General features: G+C 36.4%; 1 protein-coding gene and 1 pseudogene across 6 annotated transcripts in view; one reads left to right on the top strand and one right to left on the bottom strand.

Moving 5' to 3' along the window:
* AFG2A (AFG2 AAA ATPase homolog A) overlaps nucleotides 1–16,665 on the top strand; it is a 275,426-nt gene that overhangs the window by 97,668 nt on the left and 161,093 nt on the right. The gene's annotated exons all lie outside the window — the stretch shown is intronic.
* LOC141572781 (uncharacterized) overlaps nucleotides 782–16,665 on the bottom strand; it is a 34,643-nt pseudogene continuing 18,759 nt past the window's right edge.

Here is a 16,665-nt window from a genome sequence, read left to right as displayed (position 1 = left end):
TAGATGATCCCTGATACGTCATTCACATTCTGCAGTCCTCTTCTTTTATGACACAGAGACAGATCATAGTAGCGACTCCAAATATTACATAAAGGATGCTATTTCCCAAACGTATTTCTTAGGTTTTGTTTGTTTTTTGTTTCTGTTGTTGTTGTTTTAAGCTTTTTCAGGTACCACCTTCCCAAACTTTCTTGTTATTGAAAAGTTCCTTTTTTCAAACAGGTTATAAAGCAGCAAATATTATCCAGGTGTGCAAAAATGACTTTTTAACCACTTAATTGTCAGAAAGGCAGTGGGAGTCATAAATCAGCCTTAAGGCTGCTGTTGTGTAATAAAAACCTGGGTTGACAGTTGAAGAACGCTTAAATTTTTCACTGAAAATTTATTACTCTTTGAAAAAGGGAAAACTTGTTGAGCTGCATATTTTCTCCTTTCACAGATGCCTGATCAGCCTGTAATATTTTGGTCTATATAATGTGCTATTTTAAAAACTATCTATGAATGTAAAAATAATTTTGAGTTAGAACAGAAATGTCTAACTATATGATTATTTAAAGTTAATTCACTATTAAATTTGAAAAAACTTCTTATATTGTTACTGCTCCTAGATGCCCATATTTGAGAACTAATGTGTAGTGTAGCCAAGAACTAAATCTGAAGCCACGTATTGAGTGTTTTATTTATTTATTTATTTATTACAATGTTTTTCTTTAAAAGGAGTGAGTTGTGTACAGGGGCTTAAATGCTTTGTCGACAAGGAAAAAACTACGCTAGAACAAACTTACTCATCATCGTCATCTTCCTCCTCCTCCTCTTCTTCATCCTCTTCATCTTTTTCTTGCTCCTTTCAGCCCTGACGACTCCCTTTTTGCCACATCAGCCTTTCCTTTAGCTCAGTATGCAGCAGTATCCTTTCCGTAGTCTTCCTTCAGCTCAGCAGCCTCCTTCTCATAAGACTGCGTGTCGTCTGCAGCAGTGACATTCCACATCTCTCCTGGCTCCTTTGCAGCGTCACCAGCGGACAGGCCAGGATGCTGCTGTCCTCTGACGTTTGGGCGGTACTCAGAACAAAACAAGAAAAAGGCCAAAGGAGGCCTCTTGGGTGCCTTGGGATCCCTGAACTTTCTGGTTTCTCCTTTTGGAGGCTATAAGTTTTCATTCCTCTTTCATAACAGGCTTTGTCCGCCTTTGCCATGTCTTTAGATTTTCCTTCTCTTTAGTAGACATGGTCTCCCCCTCTCTGATCACTTCTTGGAAAACTCTGAGAAGTTGACTGAAACATCTGGTTGCTTCTTCTTATGCTCCGCCCGCAGGTTTGCACAAAAAACGCGTGTGGTGACAGTTTGTCTCTCGGCTCTTAGGGTCTCCTTTGCCCACGTTTAATTGTTTGTCCTCAGTGAGCAGAGTCTCTGGGTGCCCATCCGGCTCGCACTTGCCCCGGCGCTTTCTGTGGAGCTCAGTGTACTGCAATGGCTGCCTGAATGTTTTCAAGTTGTTAGTAGAAGGGTGAATTTGCTGATTATTGTTAAAATGCATAGACGGGCCATTTTTGTGCCTGGCATCGTTTTATTCATTTTATTCAGTGTGTGTGTGTGTGTGTGTGTGTGTGTGTATGTGTGTATGTGTGTGTGTAAGGGGTGTGTTCAAACTATTCTAATCATAAAACATCAACAGGCTAAACCTTATCTACAGTACTGTTCTGGCGTATACATCAGGGTAGACTTGGAACAATGAATCTTAGATCTTCTGCTCTCTGGCTTCTTGGGTTCTCTGTAGATAAATTTGGTCCTGCAGTTTCTCATCTTTGACACTAGATGGAGATGCTCACCTGAAATGTTTCCTGAGCGCAGGAGCTGCTGCTTTCACAGGCTTACCCCTTCTCCAACCAAAGGATGGGCTGTGTAACGAAAAAGAGAGGAACTGGCTTTGCTTTTAAAAATAATAGTCGAAATGTGTGTGTCTTATTGTATAATTTACCTAACAAGTAATGATTTCAATTCAAGTGGAGATTATGTAAGTTTGAGTAGGGAGGAGGTGGGAACAGTGGGAAAAGGGCAGGCTGAACAGTGGAGAGAGATCTGGCATCGTTTGGTGACGTAGATACTATGCACCAAGCACACGCTGGCCGATTTACACACGATGTCTGACTGATTCTGGTCAAATGTAAGCCCTTCACCTGAATTTTACGCAATACCAATGTATTCCTTAGCGCAGTAAATTGTGCAAAATTAGTAGTGCTCTGTGCATTCTCTCCGTCAGCTAGTGTAGTAGCTTTTTTCACAGTTTAGGTTATCAATATTCACTTTAAAAAGAGAAAGGAAAAGAATGGGAGGGAAGGATTTGTGTGTGTGATCGCTTAACTGTTTTGTTTTTGTTCATTTGAATCGATTAGAATTGAAAAAGTAAGCATTAGCAAGTAGATAATAAATATACCTTTATACTCCCAGGAAAATTGAACAGAAGACTTAAGGCAATTAGATAGATACAGAATAAACTAAGCAGAGATTGGAAAATGATGTTCTCTGCCTATTGAAGTAGTTTTGTTGGGACACAGCCACACCCATTGCTGCATAGACTGGCAGATAAAATGAAAGTATTTACTCTCTTTTTAAGAAAAAGTCTGCCGACCCTTAAACTAAATTTTTGGACCAAAACTGTTCAGATAAACTGTTTGCTTAATGTCTTGAAGTGAGTCATTCACCAAATACTGACTGAGCACCTGTTATGTGCCAGGCAATGTGATAAGTGTGAAGAGGCAAAAACAAACATGTCCTACTTAAATGTTTGACTTCCTTTTCTTATAACCAATTATAACACAGGTTGCAAAAAAACTAATAGGAGTTATTTTTTTAAGAAGCTAATATGGAAATACTCATAAGACAGATGTCATTTGTCTGAAGCAATAATACCACATCTCTTGGGCGACGACCATGTCAAGTATCTGACACCGTAGATGCTCCAATTCTTTCTCCCTGGTTGTCCTGGTCACCTTTATGCTATTCAGTTCTTTTTTCTCCAGTATTTATTACCATACAGTTAACTTTTTTACAGTTGTTTACTACTGTTCATTTCCTCTTGCTCCAGTGTAAGCTCCGGAAGGGCAAGCATTTTTGTTTTGTTTGCTAGGACACATGGTAAGCAGTTGGAGGGAAGACACTTGCTTTACATGTAAGTATTCTTCTCATTAGCTGTAGTAATATGTCCGGAAAGCACCAGCTTTTTCACGTTCGCTGTAATTTGCTGATTCAAAATGACAATGATTTGCTGAGCTAAATTGTGTATATTTTTAATTTGTTTTTATATGTCCTTCACTGAGAATACTAGTATTTTCTATATGTTACCTCCTCACTTTATTACCAGTTTTATACTGGTCACGTCGTTTTTCTTGGGAGTGACAAATATTTAGTAAAACATGGTTTGGATAGGTGCGTACTATATTTATTGAACAGAAACATGCACACTAAGATTAAAGCTTATGTTAACTCTTTGGAGGGCCTTAAGGAAGTAATGTGGTTGTGTGTTTAATCACCGTAAGACAATTAAAAATAATTCCTCATAAAACTTTTCTTCCTTTTAGTTACATTCACGAGTATGTTTTGGTGATAGCTGACTGCCCTGCCTACATAGTTTGCAAAATTAGTAAGTAGAACAGTAATCTGCAGCCAAGTTTCCATGAGCTGATATTTCACATTCATGTTTGTGACCTGAACCTGTATTCCTTCAGACAATGAGAAAAGCCAAGTGTTCTCATAAGCAGCAAGGATTTTCTTCATGGAAAACAAAGAAGTAAAAATGTAGCCTAAACAAAAGTGTAATGTGTGCATGGAAGATTTTAGGTAGATCTACCTATATAAGTATAAATAAATGAATATTACGTGACTTTATGCATTTCATTGCAGGATTTTTACTTAGGTATTATATTTGAAAGGACAAATAAAATAATATGCAAAGTTGAATACATGAAGGAAATCAGAAAAATCCGGAAATATTATTCTAAACTAATGAGAATTATTATCACGTCTAATTGGGCAGGCATATGTCATCTGTACGTCTAAGGACCCTGTAAAGTAGTAGTTCTATTTACAGTTTGGAGATGAAAAAATTGATGTTCAGAGAGATTAGATAGCTTGCCATCCTTCAAGAACTAATAAGTAATAAAGGCAGTATTGTAAAGTAGGGCTTACTGTCTCTAAACACCTTATTCTTTTTGTTGTTGTTGTTGTTGGGGTGACAATGGTCAACAAAACTACATAGGTTTCAAGTGTACAATTCTGTAACACATTATCTATATATTGCATTATGTGTTCACCATCCAGAGTTCTCCTTTCATCACCATATATTTGTCCCCTTTTACTCTCTTCTACCATCCCCCCACCTAACCCTCTGGTAACCACTAAACTGTGGTGTCTATGAGTTTTTTAATTCTTTTTTTTTAACACCTTATTCTTTATTCTACAGCACGTCAGTTTCTCATGTATTGTCACGATGTGCTACCAAATGACTACTCTCTATACTTTGATTTAAAATTTTGTACTTTGTAACATTTACACTATATACTTCTCAAATTTAAATTTTCTTAATGTAGTCTGCTTCTAAATACCCTGAGGACAGTGTTGTACAAGAGGAAATGGTTTCCTAATTCCAGAGAGTGGTGCTTGGAGGGGTTAAATACTACCAAAGGACATTTTTATTATGTAAATTGACTGCTAAAGAGACTGACTTGCTATATGGTACTTCTTATCACTATAATTTATTTTTTTCCGTATCATTAACCAGGATTAGGATACCATGTTAGCTAGGAAATTGAGATAACCTTATTCTGCAGCCCTTCAGATAAGACTCACTTCTCGTTTTTCTAAATTTATATGTTTAGTTGTCCAAGAATAAATACTTTGCCTTATCTAATGAGTTTTCCTTTTTAAAATAATAACTAATGTATTGTCTTTACTGTGATTTGAGGGCATATGACCTATGAATCCTGGGATTCTGGTTTAGTGTAGAATTTGATACTATCTGATTAGCACAGACAACTGAATATTTGGAGAGCCCTCAAATTTTACATTTATTAGGACAATGAAAAGAACTCATTAAGCTTTTGATTTGATGAAAGACTGAGAAACTTTACAGGGCAGTGAAGCAATTAGCATTTCTGATAAAGATATATTAAAGCCTTATGGTAGTGTATAAAAAACAACAACACACTAATCTTGAAAAATAGGGAAATTTAAGTTTTACTATTATAGTTAGTTCTGTAACTTTTAAATGACTCCTGATGGCTGCCTCCCATTCCTGCCTCTTACCATCAAAAATTTAACTTTTCCACTTTCACAGTAGATTAGAAAGCCAGGAAAAAGTGAAAGGTCAATTATAATAATGTACTGAAGTTGTTTTGTACATATGTAAACATTATATAAATGCTAGTTCTTACTAGAATTATCATTAGTACAGGAGGGCCTTATGAATACTGCACATTCATACCAAAGGTTGCCTCAAATTAGTATCTGTCGAGTGAATGACTGATGGATGAATTTAGAGCTCTGGACTCGCATTCTCGTGTCCTTTTGAAGGGAAGGTCCTTCTTCTTGGTTTTAGAAACATTCAATTAAAAGATAGCTTAATACTGGTATTTAGCTATTTTCTGTAGTTGCCAAAAAGAAACTATAGAGTCCTCCTAAAGATAAATAAGGAGATAAAGAAAAAAAAATGTTGAGCTAAATTATTGATTTTTATTGGTTTTATGTGTTCCTCAGATCGTTGAGATTAAAATCCAGATAGGGACACAATCTTCTTTTGAGTTTTATGTTAGAATCTGTCACATTGATGCTCTCCATATCGGACAATAATTCTGCCCAAGATCATTGATTTAAGAATATGATTTTTTTTTATAGGCCCTATTTGTTTATGTGTCATGTAAATCTTGTGAAACTTAATTACTTCCATCATGCAAATTGCAGTTTCTCTTCCATCAGGGATAACAGTGATATGAGTCATTTTGTCTGAATGGTTGGCTAAAAGCACAAAATGTGGACGATATAAACTTCAATGTAGAATAGTGAATTTTTAAAAATTCTTCTTTATCTGATTCACAGTGATTCCCAAGCATGAGCAGTTCTGGCTCTTTTCCTGTTTCCGGTGTTTTAAAGATCCTTTCAAAAGTGTCCAGACTGTTTGGGTTTTTCCTATGTGCTTCCTGATATTTTCATTTTGTAGTATGAATTTGCCATTTACTTTTGATGAATTGATATTCTTATAGCACCTTTAGAATCTTATTTTTTGGAGTTCGAGGATAATTTGAATGTTAGACTTTTTAAAGGCTATTACATAGATGGCCTTTAGTAGTCATATCTGGTTTGTAACTAATCTGTAATTTAGTTACTAGGGGCTGGTGGCGCCTCATTCACATATATATTTCCTGTTCACATACTTACAAATATTTGATGGTTGTCGTTAACCTTTTTCTCTAACGTGTTACGAACTTCAAGGAATTAAGATTCTGTATAAAGACCTATCTCTCTGCATGTGCACTTTCTTGCACTTAGTTTCATTGGTTTTAAGTAATTTACTACATACAGAAATGTACTTTTCAAAAGATGGTCCATCCCAAAGCTATGCTTGGAGTCTGCGGGGATGATTTAGACGGATGGAAAGGGCTGCTTGCTTTACTATTTATCATTTTCCCAGACAAATCCATGGAGACAGGCTGCTGATAGGACAGGGGAAAAACAACAAAAACAAATACAGTGCTTTGGCCTGGAACAATTGCATTATCTCTGCTGTCAGCTAGAGTCTGCTCACTTACCCAGACAATCTCCCCAGGGATTAAAACTTCCCCTGCATTAGTGATAGCTTTTAGTGTGCTGCAGCCTCATATCCAGTTAAAAAACATCTAGCTATAAACAGTTTTCATAGCTTGCAAAATCCTCACTAGTTCAACCTTTTGGGGGCGGGGGCAGTGATTTGCTGATGAATCAAACAGGAGTGTCAGTAATTGAGCTCCCATGGCCTGGATTTCGTTTTTGGTTTCCATTTGTAGCTCCTCACAACCCCCAACTTTGGGTCTGATTTGGAAAATTTGTATTTTGTCATCTTTGTCAAAGTTGAGAAGAAAAACATGGGCATATACAGTGATGAGTGCCCTGGCAGTTCAAGAGTTATTTGAGGACATTTCTATTTTTAAAAAAAGTTATAAGAATTTTGATTCTGAATGAAAGTTTGAAAGCATAGAATTATAGAAACAACCAACAAGGAACACCTCAAAAAATTCTGTAAACCAACAAAAACCATTAGGACCAGCTTGTACATCTAGCAGTGAATTTGATTTTCTAGCAGGACGTTGATTTTCTGTTCTTTTCTTAACGATTTCTCCTGATGGGGGGTGTTGTAGCCTTCTGGAGCTCCAATGCTCAACCTGGTCGTTGTGACAACACCCCCGCTCTGGGGCTGTTCAGCGATGTCTGCAGAGGTTTTGGTTGTGATGATGTTGGCATCCGGTCGGTAGAAGCCAGGAGAGTTCCCACAGCTAAGTATTACCATCCCCAAGGTCAGTTGTGTTGAGGATGAGGTTTTTATCCTGATGGGAGTTTTTCCAAATGAATAGCCACACTGATGTTTACAGTGTTTTCTAAGGAGATTTTGTTTTGTGTGTTTGAATTACTAATAATAAGAGTGGCTTTAGACATTGATTTGGGGCTTTATGGATGCAGTAAACAAACATTCTTTGAAAATTGTTCATGGAGACAAGATGGTGATCCTATACAGAGAAAAATGGAAAACAACCCTATTTCATCATAGAAGGACATGAGAACTTTTGTATCACTTTTTACCTTCACAATCAAATTTTAATTTATTTAATGTTTTAATACATTTGGAAAGTCAGGTGGTTATTTTAAACTTGTCAGATGGATGTTTGGTAACTTGTATTTGGTACTTTGCACTGACACTAAACTTTTCTGAAATAAATTAAAAGAATTATTCAACCTTTAACTAACTGATTGCTGTACCTCAGTGTAAAGCGTGGGCATTTCCTTGTTCATTTCACAAATGGAGCTATTGTACCTCCATCATTTCATCATTGTCTACTCAGTCACAATAATTTGCAGTAGAAGGAAGTCTGTGTAACCACACGTGTATAAACACAAACACACCGAGTGACTCAAGGTAGGGAAGTTTGAGACTAACAAAGAATGTTTACATTGCCTTCCAGAGATTTAGGTTTTTGGACCCTGGCCTGGATTCAGGACATACCCATAACCACCATTAGGGTCATGGAAGTACAGTGCATGGGGCCGAGTTAGCCTCAGATTTATTACTGTTCCATCCGCTGTGCTCAGACAAAAACACACTGGGGATGAAGTGTAAGTCATCTTCTTAATCCCACTGTATTCAAAAAATTGTAGTTGATCTTATTTTTTAAACAATGCCATCTGTCATACTACCCACACCCCATTAATTAACTGAATGTGCGCTGTGAAAAAGTCATGCTTTCTGTAAAGCAAGTGAGGGTGAAAAAATGCAGCTTGAAATCACAAATCATAGCAAGTCACTTTACCTTTGTTTGCGTGTTTAAGAGCGAGTTGTCTCTTTGGTGGAGACAGACAGGAGATCTGTATTCTATCACCACCAAAAGTCTTCTGAGAGATTTGGTTTGGTTTTGTTTATAATTAAGGGACCAGAAGAGCTATGAGGTTAGTATGGAGAAAAACTCAGATAAGAAATTGTATCTCAGCTCGAGTTGGGAAATGCAAAGTTTGATAATCTCTTAGAGGTTGTAATGTATAAAATAAATCATCTCACTGATAACAGGAAGCAAAGTAGTACATTCCATGTTATCCTATATTCTATATATTCTTTAGTCATTTTTTTCATTTTTAAAGAATATTTTGTTTAGGTGACATTTTGATAGGTAGTGTGTATATATTACATGATTCAAAGATCAAAACCGTATGGGAAGATAGATGTACATGGCGATAGCCTTGCTCCCACCCCTGCACCCCCATCTGATCTTTCTCGCCTCATTCGATCTCTTTTTTCCTCCGATGTTGTTTTTAGTACCGTCAAGTATGTATATTTACTTACTGTTTCCAGTGCCCATTTCCCCCCAAATATACACAATGTAGGAAACTCTGCACACTGTCCAGCGCTTTGCTGTTCTCATTTAGCACTGTATCTTAGAGATCATTCTTGCTCTGTGTGTGGTTTTTTCCTCCTCCAATGGGGGCCGCAGAGATGCAGGACTGAATGCAAATCGTCCCTTATGGATGGACAGACACTTAGGCTGTTGCTGGGCTTCTGCCATTCCTAACAGTACCTCAGTGAGTAACCTTGTCCGGGTGTTATTGTGCGGCTTTGTTGTAAAGTGGGATTGCTGTGTGAAAGGGTCAATAAATGCCTTTGTGATTTTGGTGGATACTGCCTTATTTCCTTTCCAGTGAGTCTACCATTTTGCCTTTTCCCCAGTAATTTTGAATGTATCCAAATTTCTAGGTTGGTCTTGCAGTTAGTAGTCAATTGAAATGGTCCATTAAAGAATGATTAAAATATTTTCTATAAAGTTGAATGATTTTACTTTAACATAAAACATTTAAATATGCATTAATTTGCTATCTACTGGTTTTAGGGCAAAGGCTTTTTTTTGTGAACAGTCCACTGATTGGAATTCCATGATATCTCTTATCTAAACCTCATCATATTGATTTAAATGGTTGGCTTTTGCAGGGTGAGAACTTAGGGCACCCTGAGTGTCCCAATTTTTTACACATGTTCTCCTGATACCAAATTAACAGTTACTTTAGTTATTCACCTTCATTGAATTTCCCTGAGCATTTGCCTTCATTTTCTCAGAAATAGTAATGTTCTTTTAACAGTCATATTTTATCGGTTCATATAACATTTATTTCCATCGTATTACTTTAATATTAAACAATTGTTAAGCTAGAATTTTTCATTCAGGATTTTTCAATTGTTTTGTTCACTGATGTGTCGCTGTGCGCATTAGGATGTCTGGCGATGCTGAGCGCTCAGTAAGCATGTCCTACAGGGAGGAAAGGAAGGAAAGGCAGCAGCATGGGCCAGACTCCGCCGACTCTGCTTTGCACCCAGAACACGAGAGCAAAGGTTAGGCAACGAGGAAGAAGTGGGGGGCATCACAGAGGCTGGTCTTACCAGCCATGGATATTACTGCCGTGGCTGGCACAATCATGTATGGAAATTAAGACTTCCATGATACTTTCTCCATGATTAAATTGAAAAAGCTGTGGTGTAAAGGAAACCTCCATTTTAAGTTCTAACTAATCTCCCATGTTTCCAAAAAACGCATTAGAGCTGATGGTCCGGCTAGGTCGTATTTTCAGGGAAACACGGTACTTAGCATAAGTTCCAGACATCTGTGTCCTATATACTTGTCCATCCAGCAGCTTACCATGTCTTTGAAAAAAAGATGCAGTAACTAGTTGAGTGTTTTCTAAATTTCATTCTCCCCCTTGCATCATCATGAATTTGCCATATCCATGTACTACTTACTACAATTTATTTTGTTATCAAATTCAAGATACTTTTTTCTGTAACCTTGTCCAGGTAGACTGTTAATTGAGTCAAATTCTACAGGCCTTTTTGGGTCCCCTTGGAGTATAATGAACTTTTTCAATATGAACTTTTGTTCTTAAAAGATGAGTATATCCAAGGCTGATTGTTTATATTCAAAACTTTGTAGGGGGCAAATTTGATTTTTATTTTAAAGTAGCTTTGTCACTCTCCGGGATGCCATCACCCTGTGTCTTTCATGCCTGGTTCAAGGCCCATTGTAGTCTCTCAACTGCCCACTTGTTTTTCATTTGTTTGTTTGTTGTTTTGTTGCCTCACTCATTTACATATCACCCATTACTTCCAATCCGTAAATTTAATAGTTACCTGTTGGTAGTGTCCAGGAGGGTACTTAGATAATTAGGTACCATTTCTTCGGGATAGGCTGATGAAGTTTGAGCTAGATTTGCTCTGAGATACACATACTTGTTTTAACTATGCTTCTCTGGACGTGATACTGCTATTTTTAATGTCTAACGCAGTAATAACTAATGAAAAATATAACCAGAAAGGAAGATTTTTGTCGCTGTATTGATAAATTGCTTTCTTTACATAGGGCTAGTCTTTTCATTTATATTAATCTCCTTTAATGAATAGAGTATAAAGTTATTATTTTGGCCGTGTCATCTCTCTTTAACTACGCACTTGTTAGATAATGTATTCTGCTGTGGGTTATGTTTTGAAATCCCCTTCTACTCTCCATCCAGATGTGGCCTACATGCAGTATAGATTAGAATCTGCCTTCTTCCCTCTGTTTAAAATTGTCATTCCTATTGTTTTATGTATGTTGTACTTTTAAAAATCGACCACTTTTTTCTTTTTTTATTTCAGGGAAATCTTTTGTCAGAGGAACTTTCGTTTTTCAAAATGCAATTGCTTCAAAAAATTCATTGTACCCAAAGATGTTTAAACTATCTAAAATATACTATTGTATAAAATGTGTTCATGTAAAGACTAGAGGATAATAGTCAAAGAAGAAAACAATGGTTAATTCTGTCATCTTTTTCTAGACTTATAATTAATAACTTAGGAAATCTTTTTCAATCTAAAAGGAAAACAATGTTAGCAGATCTCCGATAAACTTTAGAGAGGACGTAGTTTGGCCTATTGTATACTCAGTCAGTGTAGCACTTTTATTCATTCTGCAGATGCTTACGAATTCCTGATGAGTTTTTAATCTTTCCTGGGTAATATCAAATTGAGTGTTAACATCTCCTATCAATTTTATTGTAATATTTGGAATATTCAGTCATGAAGAAGAATAAGGCCTTGCCTCAAAACGACCAGTGTACTCTCTAGTAAACATAAAATGTTCTTATTGGACCTCTGCACATACTGATGTTTATTTCATTATTTTGTGAATGTCAGTTTTGAAAGGAAACTTCATTATTTCCATGTTCATTTTTCAGAACTGATATTACAATGATATAAGATAGTGAACTTGGTCCAGAAGCATTACAAATGGTTTGCTCTGTAAGCAAAGGAATTAATTGAAATCTAACTTCAAGTATTATACTTCTTTTAACAATAATTCCTTTGCAAAGAAAATATAGCATGAAATTGAGAAATTGTGACTGTCCATGGTTTTGTGTAGTCATTCTAAAACAAGACTGCTGTTTCAGGAGATTGTGTGGCTTTTCCCTGAGGTCTTACCATGACCACTTGTAGTTATGACATGTGAATATAGTCTACTCTTGAGTTCCATGCTCAATTCCAGACATCTTTTCACATAAACCATGTTTGAAAAGCCTCTCTGTATATGTGTAGGAAGCAGTTTCAACAGTAGGTCAGCTTTGAACGTTTTTATGAAAGAGCACACAGATTTTTCTAGACAGATGTAGAAAAATGAGAAGTCTTGGCCAGGTGAAGCCATCGCTGGGGACTGGACATCTCCAGTAGAAACTGGACTGCTGGGTAGAAAAGTGGTATCAACTATTTTCCAAGGTTTTTGCGAATATTGATCTATCTTTCTTTGGGGGCAGGATGAGCTTGGAAACTGATTTGTAGAGATAATTAAGACCATTTGCCATGATCGCCCTCGTGTATCCTTATCTTTAAACGTAGCGCCGCCCTATTATTTACACGCTCCTCCTTTCCTCTCCTCTCAGGCAGATGTGTTCCCCCTAAAGTGAATTGCTCCACCTAGTTTCTCATCTCAAGTTTGAAACTTTCCAGCTATCTAGTTCCTCCTGACTATACAACTTTATTAAAAGTGAACTTATGAAGGTCACCAATGACTATCAAACAAAGTTTAGTGGCTTCTTAAGGGTTCTTATTTGTCTTGAATTCGCAAACTTGATTCTGCTGACTACGCCCATCTTCTTGGAACTGTACCCCTTCAGCTCCAATGACACTACTTTCTCCTTCTGTTAACTCTCTGTCTACTTCTCCTTTGTTATGTCAGATGAACATGACAATAAGTATGGCATAAGAATTGCACAAAAATCTGAATCCGGTCAGGCACCCAGTTTTGTTTTTAACTCAAGTGTGTCTCAGTTGCATTTTTCTCCCCCATTTCCATTGCTTCCATTCTGGTTCAGTTCTTACAGGGGATTGCTGCACTTGTCCCTTAACCGGTTTCTCAGCCTCCAGTCTTTCGTTCCTCCATTTCCCTTTCGTTCTGTGTCACACTACTCTTTCTAAAGGATGTCTTTAACCAGGTGATAATGCTGCTTTACCGGTTACATGCTGCCAAGGAACCTACGGTTCCCTGTTGTCTACCCCAAGTCGAGCTCTTCATTCTGACTTTTTTAGTTTAAAAAAGTTGGGCCCCAAGCTCTCACCATTATTTTCTGTTTTCACCGAACATTTATCCTTTTCTCGTGACAATTAAGTCTTCTGGTGTCACATGTACTGTACATGCTGTTCATTATTTCCTCCAGGCTTGTGCTTACTTATTCTGTCTCATTTCTGTTTGTGTAACACCATCCTCATTTCTCCTCCTCAGCTATCTCAGTCTTAGGAGCCTTTTCCATTATGTTTTTTTTTAAAAATAATGATAATAATTTGGCTCTACCAATCTCTTTTACTCTAGCTTGATTCTCTTCAGTACCATTTAGTTGAGGTCTTGATTTTCTCTAACAGTTTATTCTTTTCAAGATTTTTCCTGTTTATCTAATAACTTGAAGTATTTTGAGGTCAGAGATGAAATTATATTTTTGAAAAGTGTTAGATCATAGATATTCCACAAATATTTGCCCTTTGAGTGAAAATAAGACACAGAGGTTAAATATTTAATCTTCTTAGTTTTCACTAAGAAACTGAAACCAATTTCTGAGTAGAAATTTTTTAAAAAAATAACACCACAATTTTATCTTCAACTTTTATAGTTTTAGAAATTTCACATCAGCAGGGGGCAGTCAAACCAAAGTGCATTCTGCTATCTTATGGAAAATTAAAATTTGTCTGTTATTCTTGGGATACTAGCTATATTTTATTACCTGTTTGTAAATAAATTTCAAAACTCTTGAGTAGGTAATTTTATAGAATTATATTAATCTTTTAATCCATGGAAGGTAAATAAGGTTTGTTTTTTGTTTGTTTTGTTGTTTTTTGTTTTTGAAAAAAATTGAAAAATGTGTTTCAGAACATGAAATGCTTTATTTGATGTTTTTTGATGGATGGCCACTTTACAGAGAAATTTGTTTTTCCTGCCTCAGAATCAGTATTTCAAATTAACTTGTTACTTTAAATTAACTTATTATTAGGCTGTTTTTCATTCAATAAAATATTAACTTTTACGGGATACTTTTATTTTCCCCTGTGAACTTGAGAAAAATGAGTTTTTATTAGAGGCGGTAGTATAACACTAAAACTTAGTTTGGCAAATTCCTGAAGTTTTATTGAGTTTTTCTTCCTGAATCTTTCCTCTGGCTGCTAACAAACAACTAGTGGTATGTGTTTATCGACGTGCTCATTTTCACCTCCTCCTCTTGGAGTTAACCTAGTACTTATTAAGGGAGAAACAGTTTCTACTAAACAGTGTTTATCATATACTGATGGTATTACTGTATTTCCTGTTTTGTGTTCACAGTAAGAAGACTCTGAAAAACTGCCTTTGTATAAATACTTCACTGACATTCCAGACAAGTATAATCTTGTCTGCTGGTAGGCAGGAAAGAGTGATGTCCTGGAATGCTGTTAGAGAAGGAAATCTCTTTGTGTTCCACAAATGACACCCCTAAACCTTTTAAGAATATAATTTTAAAATGACCAACTCTGTGTTTGCTTTTCCTTCCGTTTATTAGCTTTGCATGCATTTAGTTCAGAAACGCAGTTAGTCAGAAAAAAACATCCATTGTGTCTGAGAAAGAAGCATCTTCCCTAGTAGTTTGCTGGAAACAGTTGGTAGAAACATCAGAGGCAAAACATAAAAACAGATTTAGAAAATAATGATCACTTTTTGTTCTCAGCTTTAATTTTTTTTTTTTTTTTTTTTTTGATAGTTGAATCAGGCTTTTGAGAATTCTCTCTAGGCTCAAAAGATGCTGTTTCCAAAATTTCCCGTAAAGAAATAATTTGGAGATTGTTTTTAGAACACAGGTTATGTTTTTTAAAAGTTAGATTTGGAGTTTTTCTGTTATTTTATTATTTAAGGTGAGTCAGTAAGATATATAAAAATCAATTGTGTAACTTGAACCTTGACTATTACCATGAATGGTGTTTTTTTTAATTAGAATTCATTGGGGTGACAGTTGTTAGCAAAGTCACATAGATTTCAGGTGTACAATTCTGTAATCCGTCATCTATATATCACATTATGTGTTGACCACCCAGAGTCAGTTCTCTTCCCATCACCATATATTTGATCCCCCTTACCCTCATCTACCACCCCTTGTCCCCCTTACACTCTGGTAACCACCAAACTATTGTCTGTGTCTATGAGTTTTTGTTTCTTCATTTGTTTTTCTTGTTCTTTTGCTTTCAGTTTTATATACCACACATCAGTGAAATCATATGGTTCTCTACTTTTCCTGACTGATTTCACTTAGCATTATAACCTCAAGATGCATCCATGTTGTAGCAAATAGCACTATTTCATTTTTCTTATGGCAGAATAGTATTCCATTGTGTGTATATACCACATCTTCCTTATCAGTCGTCTCTTGAAGGACACTTTGGTTGTTGCCATGTATTGGCCACTGTAAATAAAGCTGCAGTGAACATCGGAGCACATATGTCTATACTTAACTAATAGCTAAGAATTCAGTTAAAATTGTGCTGATGTTTCTTTTCAGTGACTGAATGAAAAAAAAATAGTTATGGTTAAACCTTTACGGAATTACCAAAATGCACATCACAGACTAGACCTGTGTCTATTATGTAGGTCAGTGGTTCTTTTTCTTCTTCTTTCTCATTAACACGGGAAATAACCTAATTACTTACATTGATTGTCTACTTCAGCCCTCACTCACTGTAAAACCCAGCAAAATGGAGAATCACCTGTAAGAATTTCCAAACACAAGGTTTAAAATGCTTATTAATCACTTTCAAACTAGAAAAGTATATGGTTTTTATGATCAGATAGTTCTTGTAATTCTTAATGTATATGTCATACATTGTGCCTTTTGTTTAAATGTTATTTGCTTAAAAACATGTTGACATTATTCTTCATATGTTTCCCTTTCTCTGCTGTGATGAATTCTGAAATACTGAGGCTACTGCACCTTCAAGTAAGAGTCTTTTAAAAGAACAGTTTAAGACAACAGAGCCACCAACTGGTCCATGGCGTAAGGAACTCGGATTCCTTCTGTCTTGCTGCTATACCATCCCTTAGGCCACATGGTGAAAACATCTCCTTGTCACATCAGTTGGGTTCCCATTCAGGTGAATAGCAATGAGATAAGGAAACAGAGCTCACGCCCTCACTTCAAGGACACAACCCATAAATCGCACGTATCACTTATATCCTGTTGGCCAATCACAGCTACATGACCGTATTCAGCTACGAAGGAGGGTGCAGAATAAATATGTTCCCTATTTGAGTGGCTGGGTATGCAGCTTGAATTGCGGGGTTTTGTTACTATAGGAGTAGGAGAAAAGACCTGCTAGCTTTATTCACTGTCATCATCCTCTTTGAATTGCTCT

Source organism: Rhinolophus sinicus, linkage group LG07, assembly GCF_036562045.2.
Source record: "Rhinolophus sinicus isolate RSC01 linkage group LG07, ASM3656204v1, whole genome shotgun sequence".
NCBI lineage: Eukaryota > Metazoa > Chordata > Mammalia > Chiroptera > Rhinolophidae > Rhinolophus > Rhinolophus sinicus.
This window is presented reverse-complemented; position numbering and strand designations above follow the sequence as displayed.